At 42.6% G+C, this 12,207-nt stretch overlaps 1 protein-coding gene across 1 annotated transcript in view; it reads left to right on the top strand.

Annotated features, from left to right (window-relative positions):
* LOC124722073 (serine/threonine-protein kinase GL21140) overlaps positions 1–12,207 on the top strand; it is a 212,200-nt gene that overhangs the window by 163,418 nt on the left and 36,575 nt on the right. The window lies entirely within an intron of this gene.

Here is a 12,207-nt window from a genome sequence, read left to right as displayed (position 1 = left end):
TTTTGGAACATACATTGTGTTCAAACATTATGAATTACCTCAAAGAAAATATTCTATTGACACACACAGTCAGCATGTGTTTAGAAAACATCGTTCTTGTGAAACACAAGTAGCTCTTTATTTGCATGAAATATTGAGTGCTATTGACAAGGGGTTTCAGATCGATTCTGGATTTCTGGAAGGCTTTTGACACTGTACCACACAAGCAGCTTGTAGTGAAATTACGCACTTATGGAATATCGTCTCAGTTATGTGACTCGGTTTGTGGTTTCCTGTCAGAGAGGTTACAGTTCGTAAGGGCGCTGATGACCTCGATGTTGAGTGCCCATAAACCCCAACACACACATACAGTTCGTAATAATTGATGGAAAGGTATCGAGTGAAACAGAAGTAATTCCCGGTGTTCTCCAAAGTAGTGTTACAGGCCCCTTGCTGTTCCTTATCTATATAAACAATTTGGGAAACAATCTGAGGAGCCGCCTTAGGTTGTTTGCAGATGACGCTGTCGTTTATTGACTAATAAAGTCATCAGAAGATCAAAAAAAATTGTAAAATGATTTAGAAAAGATATCTGAATGGTGCGAAATTGGCAGTTGACCCTAAATAACAAAAAGTGCGAGGTCATCCACACGAGTACTAAAAGGAACTCGTTAAACTTTGGTTACACGATAAATTGATCAAATCTAAAGGCCCTAAATTGAACTAAATACCTATGAATTACAGTTACGAACAACTTAAATTGGAAGGAACACATAGAAAATGTTGTGGGGAATGCTAACCAAAGACTGCATTTTATTGGCAGGACACTTAGAAAATGTAACAGACCTACTAAGGAGACTGCCTACTCTATGCTTGTCCGTCCTCTTTTAGAATACTGCTGCACGGTGTGGGATCCTTACCAGAGAGGACTGTCGGAGTATATTGAAAAAGTTCAAAGAAAGTCAGCACTTTTTGTATTGTCACAAAATATGGGAGAGTGTGTCACTGAAATGATACAGGATTTGGGCTGGATATCATTAAAAGAAAGGTGTTTTTCGTTGCGACATAAACTTCTCACAAAATTCCAATCACCAACTTTCTCCTATGAATGTGAAAATATTTTGTTGACAACAACCTGCATAGGGAGAAATGATCACCACAATAAAATAAGGGAAATCGGAGCTCGTATGGAAAGATATAGGTGTTCGTTCTTTCCGTGCACTATACGAGATTGGAATAATATAAAATTGTGAAGGTGGTTCGATGAACCCTCTGCCAGGCACTTAAATGTGATTTGCAGAGTATCCATGTAGATGTAGATCCTGAAGATGTATTTGTCATGTTGATTGTTCAGGTAACATAATCTGTTTTTTATCACTCTTCCTGAGTGGAAATATCATATTACCTTTCCTTCATTTATTAGTTACAGCAATATTCACTGTTGCTATGATGGCCTTATGAGCTCCGATTCCCTGATCTGTGCCAACTGAATCTAAAAGTTTTGGTCTGTTGTTGACCAGGAGATATGTTACCTTCAGAACTCATTTCTCTGGCTATCTGATCAAGGTAATTTTCAGATAAGGCATTTAGAACAATTTTACATGATACCTTGTGCCTACTACCCACATCAATTGCTCAAGTCTCTCAATGTTATGTGGGTAAGATGAAATCTCCGCGTAATACTGTAACATGACCAGGAAATTTACACATGACCTTTCCCGAGTTTTCCCTCAAATGTTCCACCATTATTGCTTCTGATTCAGGGGATCTATAAAGATGTCTGATGACTGAGTTTTATACACCTGTAACATTTACATTCACCCACATTATTTTGCATTTCTAATATTTACTAAATGATGTACATTCCCTTCTTAATTCAGAATTTCATTGCTATTAATATCTGATTTCAGCCTGCTTCCTATTCCTGCTATTGTGTGTTCATAGTTACCACTTATAAGCAAGACCCAATTTAGGACTTTTCCATATACACTCCCACAGTTAACTAATACTTATTAACATTTTTTGTCTGTGATGTCCAATAATGCACATTATTCTCTTTAATTATTGGAAACAGTATTATTCCCTGTTTGAAATCAGTATATATCTTATCAGGCCTGTGGAGGGATTTCTCTAGCCCAAAACACCTGCAAGTGTGTGCCACATGTATTCCACTGCTGTAGTAGCCATTTCCTGTGTGTAGTGCTAGCATGACCTATTAAGGGGGTCCTACAAATTATTCAGACATAGCAGAGGTTGAGAAATGTGAATCCAGGGTAGTCGCAGAATTATCTGAGCCTCTAGTTCAAGCAGTCCAATTGGTTGCAAACCAGAAGCCTTACGATCAGTTCTGGGAACAATTCTGCAGAACATTAGCTGGGTTTCCATCCTGTGTGCGAGACTAGCAGTAGCGGATCATGGGCCTAAATTCTGGAGAGGCCAGGAAACATATTGGAAAATCCTTTTTCCATCCCTTTTAATGTTTATATACCCAGCATTTCTAACAATTGACAATGTCCACCAACAGAATCCTTGCTGCTGCTACTACTACTTCTAAGATGATGACATTTATTACTACAGTGACTGTTTATTGCTAATAATAATAATAATAATAATAATAATAATAATAATAACGATGATGACGATGCCGATGATGATTACTACAATGACTGTTTATAGATGATGATGATACTCACATTTATTTACAAATGAAATGGTAGACTGGACATTTGAGCATTGTTACTTGAAAACAAGTTAACTTGATGATCCTTCTCCTTTCTGAAATTTTTAGATGACATTGTCAAACCATATGTTTCAGCTTTCAAGTATGCACAGTAGTTGTTTTTCAACTGAGGTACAAGCTAGAGCTGATAAGCAATCTAGACCCATACTGTTCCTCATATAAATTTTTACATGTCTAAGACAAGAAAAACTCCTTTCAACTAAAGCACTTGGTGCAGGAATGATAGCAATTAGACAAAATAGTTAGAAAGCTTGTGGAAGAATTTAGTCTGTTTCATTCTCGGTCATTCTTTTGATTACATATTCAAAACTGACAAAGTGAAATGTTTCTTTATGCTGGATAGAAAATAAAGTCTCCAGTTCCACACACAACTGCTAGCAACTGAAGGACACACCACATGTTTGTGGTAAGATATCCTCACTGGCTACAGGAAAATGCTGAGAGTAATTAGTGAACTGAGTAGTATCACATAATTTACGGAATAGCAGTTTATCACAACGTGAAAATCTTGTGTCCAGTTGTGTTATAGTATTATCCAGTATGTTGGACCTTTTTGTATTTTGACATCAGTGGAGTGCCAGGGGTATTCAACTATCATCTCAGCTCTATTCAGGGAAGCTTCAGGTTGCATATTAGTTGAAGTGTTTCATGTAAGTTATGCACTCTGAGATGGCATCGTTGCAAAACTGTGCATCATTGGTTTTTTTCTGAAGAATTTTGAACAGCAGTTCAGTCTTTAAAAATGTGATTTGAACATCAGAGAATAGGGGGGAAAAAGTCAAAGTCAAGGTTAGGAGGCTAGTTTTGAAACCACAGGCTTCTCTTGTTGTCATTGCACAAGAGTCTGGACTTTCAATCAATTAGTTTTCGTGGGTGGCAGATATTATTTTGGCAGAACAGTTCCATTTCATTTCACTGTTTGAAGGAGTGTGTTTACCAACAATACTGTCAAGAATTACTGTGCATTTGGAGGACCGGTGGAAGAAAGCAGGAATACCTGGAAGCGTGGAGAGAAAATCCTTATTGGTTTTATGCAAGAACTAAATTTAAACAATGTGTGAAACAGTAGGGCAATTTCATGGACCAGAATGGAAGCATCATCACAGTTCTGGGCCACCAGCTTGTTCTTCATATCATAATTCTGAAACACATGACTCAGCACAGTGAATAAAACAGCAGCAGTTCTATCTTGGCTAATTTGTGGCAACCAAGAAAATGTTCTTGAAGGTTGCCATTGTAGTCCACTAACCTCTAAACAATAGAGCATTGCGACTTGTCTGAAATGTCTGTTGCTTTGTCTGTAGTGCATGCCTAAAATGAGGTTCTATCCAAACTTGAATGTATGTATTCACAAATATTCTCATTTATACATTCAGTCAGTTTGTTCTGTGTAGTTTTTTGAAAATTCCTGGAAACAGCCCATTTTCTTTCAGTGTGCTTTCAAATCTTTATTTCTGTTTATTGCAAGTTTAGAAACAGCTGTTTACTCCAAGTTTAGAAACGGCTCTGAAATTTCCAGGATTCAGGGAATCTTCTGTCTCATGATGATCTCTGAAAGTTAACTCCTGCTTTCACAAAAAATTTGTGATGCAAATTAGAATTTTCAGGATCTCTCTATTTGGTTACACTTCATTGATGTGTCTGATTTTTATCAGTTTGTGATGCTCATTAAGTAGCTATAAAATACTAAAAACTTGTTTGGGTAGTTCTTTAACCCTCGAGCAGACGTGCCTATTTATAAAGTGTGCCATCCACAAATAACATTGTCCTGTACTGTTGTTGTTGTTGTTGTTCAACAGTGAGCCTGTAACTATTCCTTCATTATTGCTTCAAGTAACAGAGGGCTAAGTTTTGCTGTCATATGTCCAAGTGAGCAGCAGTAATATAAAATAGAGAGAAAGCTAGGTGAGAAAAAATTCGCAATCTGTGCAAGAAAAGACCCAAATTCCAAACTACCTGCACAACCCCTGATGGGGCAGTTATCTAAGAGATAATTAGCAGTTAAATGAGCATTTTGTTCAATGTTTTGAGTAGGCCATTAATGTGGGATAACACTTGTGCTCGCCAATAGTGATGTAATGAAATACTATTTTAGTATCATTTCATTAAAAAGTGATTTAGCTCATAATATAAGTTTATTTTACCACTGTTTAAGTAAACCAATATTAAACTGCTATTTTGCCCGTATAGGTTTACCTTGGTAACATAAAGACAGCATATTTTATATGTGCACAAAGTACGCTGTGTGCTCGCTTGTGATATAAAAAAGATGTGCTCACTCTAGAGTTAAATGAAATAAAGCAACTTAGATGATCTTCAGAAGAAGCAAGCCATGCTAAACCTTTACACAGATAATCGATACCCTCAGCTGACCATACAGATTTTCTTGCACTTAAGAGAAAATATGGCCAGTAGAATAATTTTCCCCTTGTATGGCTAGCAAAAAGCCATCTGTGCTGCACATAATATGAACTTTGGAATGCACGTTTGAAATTCATTAGTGTATCTTTTTTGATTGACTCAATTATTTTCGAGAATGTAGACAGTAGTGAAACTGATCTCTTTTTTTTCAATACCGTACGCATTACCTTTCTTAAGTAAAGCACAACTTGCGTATGCTTTAGGAACCCTGAAAAAATACCTGAATTCGAGTACTCGTTTATTATTTTTGTTAATAGGGCTTGTATCTCCTCTGTGCACATCATCATAACAGACATTTTAACATGTCTGTGCCTGCTGGCTTCTTATTTCTTAATTTCCATATTTTCTTCTTGGCTTTGAGCTGTGTTATGGGAAATATCATCACTGGGCTTACTGAGTAAGTCATTATGGTGGCTACATGTGTTGCAGGAAGATTTTGCTGCAGCTCCTCTGCAGTTCAAGAGGAAAAAAATTACAAAATTTGTAAATTCCTGAGGATTTTCTAGTGTTCTACCCTCAGCTTTGTTTTGTATGTTTTTACACTTGTCTACCTTTTCCAGTTTCTTGCCATGTGACATCCCACACTGCTTTGATTTTATTTTCTACATTATATATAATTTTTCACTGAATGATATTTTTTGGCAGCAAGCAGCACCTTCTGGAGTATATTTTTTATATTTGTGATAGTAATCCAAGCACTGCGAATTAGCGCAGCACTTTAGTAAAGAATAGAGAAATTTAATTTTGTGGGGAGACATTTTAATACCTGCAGTTAACCATCTATTTTCCTTAGCTGCGGCTGATTAAGTGGCTGCTTTTGCAAATGTCTCCTCAAAAATTAATTTAAATGACATCCAGAATTTTGAGAATTTAGCATCTACATTCTTTTGTATATACACTTTTTACAGGTTAGATTTGCCAATGCCCTTGAAAAAGTATGTATTTTTCATTCCGGGAAGATCATACTGTAGGCCTGCAGTTTTGAGAGTTTTACCAAGCTTGTCTTTAACTTTGTTATCTGACAGTAACAATCAGAAAGGTCAAGGTCCCTTAAATATTTCAGTTTTCCCCTGTAGAAATCTGCAAGTACATTGTCTGAAATGGAAGCTCAAATCTCGTAGCCGTGTTTATCATTCGTGCAATGTCAGAAGTGTTCAAAACATTATTACAAATTTCACTCTTCACACCTATGTTAATCCCCCCTGCGGGTCCGGGGGTTAGAATAGGCCCGCGGTATTCCTGCCTGTCGTAAGAGGCGACTAAAAGGAATCCCTCCCCCTCAAGGGGGTAGTTTGCACCTGCGTCCAGAGACTGACTGTTCCACGACTTATATTTGTGGTCATTTTGGTTTTTCACTTATTCTGGTTTCATCCTTCCTTTGTTTGGTTCCTTTCTTTGTCCTTCTCCCTCTCACTGTCTTCCTTACTTTTTCCCTTGCCTTCTTCTCCTTGCCTTCTTGTCTACCCTCTGGTCTCCGCCTTGGCGTTTGAGACAGTCTGTCCTTTCTCTCCCTTCTTTTTCCTCTTCTTCTTTCCTCCCTGTGCGTGCCTGAAGGCCGACCCTCGCATTCGCACGCATAGCCGGTGACGGGGTAACGCGTAATTCCCCACCCTGGGTAGACAAGTAAGGCACGCACGTACCTCCTGGTAAAGGCCAGGCCCAGGGAGGGGTGATTGCCTGAGCTGACACCTTCCGACCATGCCGATTGGTCCCTCCATCCAATTCTAAGGAGGTGTGACCTGAGGTGTAAACATTCACCGAAGGCGGGAGTGCCCTTCCCTTCCCTACAAGGAAGGAGCACGCCATCGGAGATGCTGACAATCATGGGGGATTCCTCCGCAATGGATTTCTCTTCTTCTCTCTCAACTCCTGCCCAAAAACGGAAACTTGACCAGCCACCAGTGACAAAAGTACTACCGCCTGCCCCAAAGTTCCTCTTAGTTTCTCGATCTGAAGACGGAAAGGATTTTTCATCTGTCAACCCTTTCGTTATCCAGAAGGGCGTAGATGCCATAGCCGCATCTGTCAAGTCTTGTACCAGGATGCGTAATGGTACCTTGTTATTAGAAACTGAGAGCGCCTTTCAGGCACAAAAACTGCTTTGGGCAACACTCCTGTACACGTTCCCTGTCCGGGTGGAGGCTCACCCCACTTTGAATTCGTCGTGTGGTGTGGTATATACTAGATCACTCGACGGATTGACTGACGAGGAGATTCAGTCTTTCCTCGCTGAGCAGGGCATGACGCCTGTCCATAGGGTCATGAAAAAGGTCAACAATGACCTTGTACTGACCCGGACACTCTTCTTGACCTTTGATAGTGTTCAGCTGCCGTCACGCATCAAAGCAGGCTACGAGGTTATTTCTGTTCGCCCCTATATCCCGACACCTACGTGCTGCTACCAGTGTCAGCGTTTTAATCACACTCGCCAGTCTTGTTCTAATGCAGTTAAATGTGTCACTTGTGGCAGGAATACCCATGAGGGTGACTCCTCGTTGCGTGAACTGTCAGGGGGACCATGCAGCGTCCTCTCGCGACTGTCCCATCTACAAGGATGAACGCTGTATACAGGAAATTCGGGTCAAAGTGAAAGTGTCCATCTCGGCTGCCCGCAAGCTTTTTGCTAGTAGGAAGCCCATGCTGCTCCCAGCGGGGAAATACAGTACTGTCCTTGCCTCTCCTTGGACTACCAGGGAGGTGGCGACGCAGACACGCGATCTGACCTTCAGCACTACAGTCGTTCGTTCGGCCAATGCTAAGATCGCCCGGTCAACGTCTCCTCTTCCTCCCGTCACCCCTAAGACACGAGCACTTTCATCAGCTTCTGCCAAGACGAAGACTCAGAAGTCAGATGCACGGGCCTTCAAGAAGGAACCGTCCTGTGCAGACTTCCTACATACCTCAAACTCCCAGCCATCGACCAGTACTTCCACTAAACGACCTTCCAAGAAGGCTCATAGGAAGCAAAGTTCTCCTTCTCCGCTACAGCGCATTTCTTCTCCTGCACCACCCAGTGGTTGCCGCCCCAGGCCATCATCCATTTCGCCTGGTCGTTCACCGGCGGAGGAAGAGCTCCCCCTCCTGACAATCTTCACAAGATGGCCGACGAACCTATTGAGCCAATGGACGATAACTCTCCGCCTATTGATAGCGGTGGCAGTGCTCGCTCGAAGCCAGGCCCTCAGCGGCCTTCGAGGTGACCCCTTCTTGCTTCTCCTTTTTCTTTTTCTTCTCACGATGGCACTTCTTTATTGGAATATTCGCGGCATTCACTCCAACCGAGAGGGCTTACAGTTGCAGCTCCGCTTGCACTGTCCACTCGTCGTAGCTCTCCAGGAAACGAAGCTACGCCCATGCGATCATATTGACTTGGCACACTATACCTCTGTGCGTTTTGACCTACCCCCTGTGGCAGGTATTCCGGCTCATGGAGGGGTTATGTTGCTGGTCCGGGATGATATTTACTACGATTCCATCACATTGCACACCGGCCTGCAGGCAGTTGCCGTCCAAATTACTCTCCCCACTTTTACATTTTCCATTTGTACCTTTTACACTCCATCGTCGTCTGCCATTACCAGGGCAGATATGATGCAAATTATTGCTCAGCTACCTGCACCATTTTTGTTAACTGGAGATTTCAATGCCCACCATCCCCTTTGGGGCTCTCCAGCATCCTGCCCGAGGGGCTCCCTGTTAGCAGGCCTTTTCAACCACCTCAATCTTGTCTGCCTCAATACTGGTGCCCCTACTTTTCTTTCGGACACAACTCACACCTATTCCAATTTAGACCTTTCTATATGCACTACCCAACTTGCACGCCGGTTTGAGTGGTACGCACTTTCTGATATGTATTCAAGCGATCACTTCCCGTGTGTATCCATCTCCTGCCTCATACCCCCTCTCCGTGCTCAACTAGTTGGAACATCTCAAAAGCAGACTGGGGGCTCTTCTCTTCCAGGGTGACCTTTCAGGATCAAACCTTCGCAAGCTGCGATAGTCAGGTCGCACACCTCACGGAAGTCATTCTCACTGCTGCTAAATATTCCATCCCTCACACTACTTCTTCTCCACGTTGCGTACCGGTCCCCTGGTGGACCGCAGCATGTAGAGACGCTTTACATGCTCGTCGACATGCTTTACGCACCTTTAACCACCACCCTACGGTGGCGAATTGTATCACTTATAAAAGATTATGTGCGCAGTGTGTTAAAGAAAGCAAGAAAACCAGCTGGGCTGCTTTCACAAGCACCTTCAACAGTTTTACTCTTTCTTCTGTTGTCTGGGGTAGCCTGCGCCGGCTATCTGGCACTAAGGTCCACTCACTAGTTTCTGGCTTGACGGTCATGAATGACGTCCTTGTGGCCCCTGAGGATGTCTCCAATGCCTTCGGTCACTTTTTCGCAGAGGTTTCGAGCTCCGCTCATTACCACCCTGCCTTCCTCCCCCAAAAACAGGCAGAGGAGGCTAGGCCACCTAACTTCCACTCCTTGAATCGTGAAAGTTATAATGCCCCATTCACCATGCGGGAACTCGAAAATGCACTTGCCCAGTCACGGTCCTCTGCTCCAGGGCCTGATTCTATTCATATTCAGATGCTGAAGAACCTTTCTCCTGCGGGTAAAGTTTTTCTTCTTTGTACTTCTAATCACATCTGGATTGAGGGTCATGTTCCCACATGCTGGTGCGAGTCTATTGTTGTCCCGATTCCTAAGCCGGGGAAGGACAAGCACTTGCCTTCCAGTTATCGACCCATCTCGCTTACCAGCTGTGTCTGGAAGGTGATGGAGCGAATGGTTAACTCTCGTTTGGTTTGGCTGCTCGAATCTCGACGCCTATTTACCAATGTACAATGTGGATTTCGTAGGCGCCGCTCTGCTGTTGACCATCTGGTTACCTTGTCGACCTTCATTATGAATAACTTCTTGCGGAAGCGCCCGTTCTTTGATTTGGAGAAGGCTTACGACACCTGTTGAAGGGCGGGCATTCTCTGCACCATGAATACATGGGGCCTTCGTGGTCGCCTCCCTCTTTTTATTCGTGCCATTTTAATGGATCGACAGTTCAGGGTATGTGTGGGTTCTGTCCTGTCCGACGCCTGTCGCCAAGAGAATGGGGTGCCACCGGTCTCAGTTTTGTGCGTCGCTCTATTCGCCATAGCGATCAATCCAATAATGGATTGCCTCCCAGCTGATGTATCAGGCTCACTTTTTGTGGACGATTTTACCATCTATTGCAGCGCGCAGTGTACATGTTTCCTGGAGTGCTGTCTTCAGCATTGTCTTGACCGTCTTTACTCCTGGAGTGTCGCCAATGGCTTCCGTTCTTCTGCCGAGAAGACAGTCTGTATTAACTTCTGGCGCTGCAAAGAGTTTCTCCCACTGACTGCCAACCTAAAATATTTATCTGCACTAATTGTGATCAGATCTTCTCCAGGGACCACACATGACGTCTCTTCCACTTTCCCTTTTGGTTGAAACGATGATGTGTGTAGGCCAGTCTACTCAGCACACACACCAGAAAAGTGGTGTGATGTATTAACATACTGGATTGAAGTGACTCTGTCCTGAAAGGCAGGCTGAGATGTTATGTAGGCATTGTTGAAGTTGTACGGGGAGAGTACTTGAAAGATTCAATGAAAAACATAGTTAGAAATAAATCCCTAAATATTCCTCGACTGGCTGTCACCCTGTATACATGTGTGGTCCCACATCCATCTGCTATACCCTCGCTACGAGTACCAAACTCCCTTTCCCAATACTATAGAGGTGCTGATCATGCCTAGTATAGCCTCACATTTTGCGGTAGTCCCCACTGGCACCAGTGCAGAGGATGCCCGATCAGCAGTCATCAACAGTACCTCCAGCTTCACATTGGCTAGCAATACAGCACTGTGAAGATGAAGATGAGGTGAATCATGCTGCCACAACATCTCAGTCGTGCTCACATTGGTGCCACCAGTTGGGGAAGCTATCTTACTCAGGACACCACCTGTGTAGTAAGCCCTGTTTTCTATCCAAGCTGTTTCCTGTCACACCTGCTATCAACTTTCACAAAATCGTTATACAAAGACCTTAAGTTCTCATATAATGTGATTCAGCCCAGCACTCAGCTTTAAAATGCTGGTGACTTGTTACTCCTATTGTCATGTGTCCTGTCACTGAAGCCTTACACCTCTGCCATGACTACCACCTAGCATCAGTACTATCTTCTCCCTAACATTTGTGCTTTTCCTATTCTTCCTACTCACGGGCAGAGTTTGTTGCACATTTCCCCTACTCCTACACTATTGTGAGGCACTTCTCTTCTCAATTCTGGCAGCTGGAACCTGTTGCTGATAAACGCAACAAAACTGTGAGACCTTCGAGACTTCTTACCAACTGCCAATTCCCAAAACGACCCCCCACCCCCCCACGTCGCTGCCTTCCTGCATCCTCATTAGCTGTCTCCTAACTCGATTCAGTTCTACCTAAATGGCACAGACCTTCCTTTCCAGCTCCTCTATTATCCTATTCCCACTGCATGTTTTGTGTTCTGAGGAGAGGGCCTGAGTGACCACCCCAGTGTTCTTCCCCATTACATTCTCCCCAGCTTACAGAACTCTACATATTTTCTAACTTGGGGAGATCAGTATGGTATGTAGCCCCTATGTACTGCAATCAAAACATCTAAACATTGTGGTGTGGAATCTGTGTGTGTCTATGCATTGCTAGAAAATCTCCCTATGTACAAATTGTGAGAGTCCAGAAAACAAAAGTAGTTCCTGATGGACCACTATATGGAAATTGTTGACGAATTTTATTGCAAATGTGTTTCATGGGTAGTCATATAAACATGCAGGTCTGATAAGTTGGCTTGTGCATTCCTCAAAGTGCCTGGGTATTGTCCTGCTGAAATAGGGCATGTGGATTTGCCTATAGTTTTGACAGTACTTAGGATTATTTAAGCTCCTTAATGTTGTTGTTGTTCTTGTAGTTGTTATTGGTTCAGCTTGGTATCAAAATAGAGGAGTGAAGATATTATATCTCTCCAGTCAATGGTCCGTTTGTATTAACAGAATTATTTTT

The sequence above is a fragment of the Schistocerca piceifrons genome, chromosome X (assembly GCF_021461385.2).
Source record: "Schistocerca piceifrons isolate TAMUIC-IGC-003096 chromosome X, iqSchPice1.1, whole genome shotgun sequence".
Lineage (NCBI taxonomy): Eukaryota > Metazoa > Arthropoda > Insecta > Orthoptera > Acrididae > Schistocerca > Schistocerca piceifrons.
This window is presented reverse-complemented; position numbering and strand designations above follow the sequence as displayed.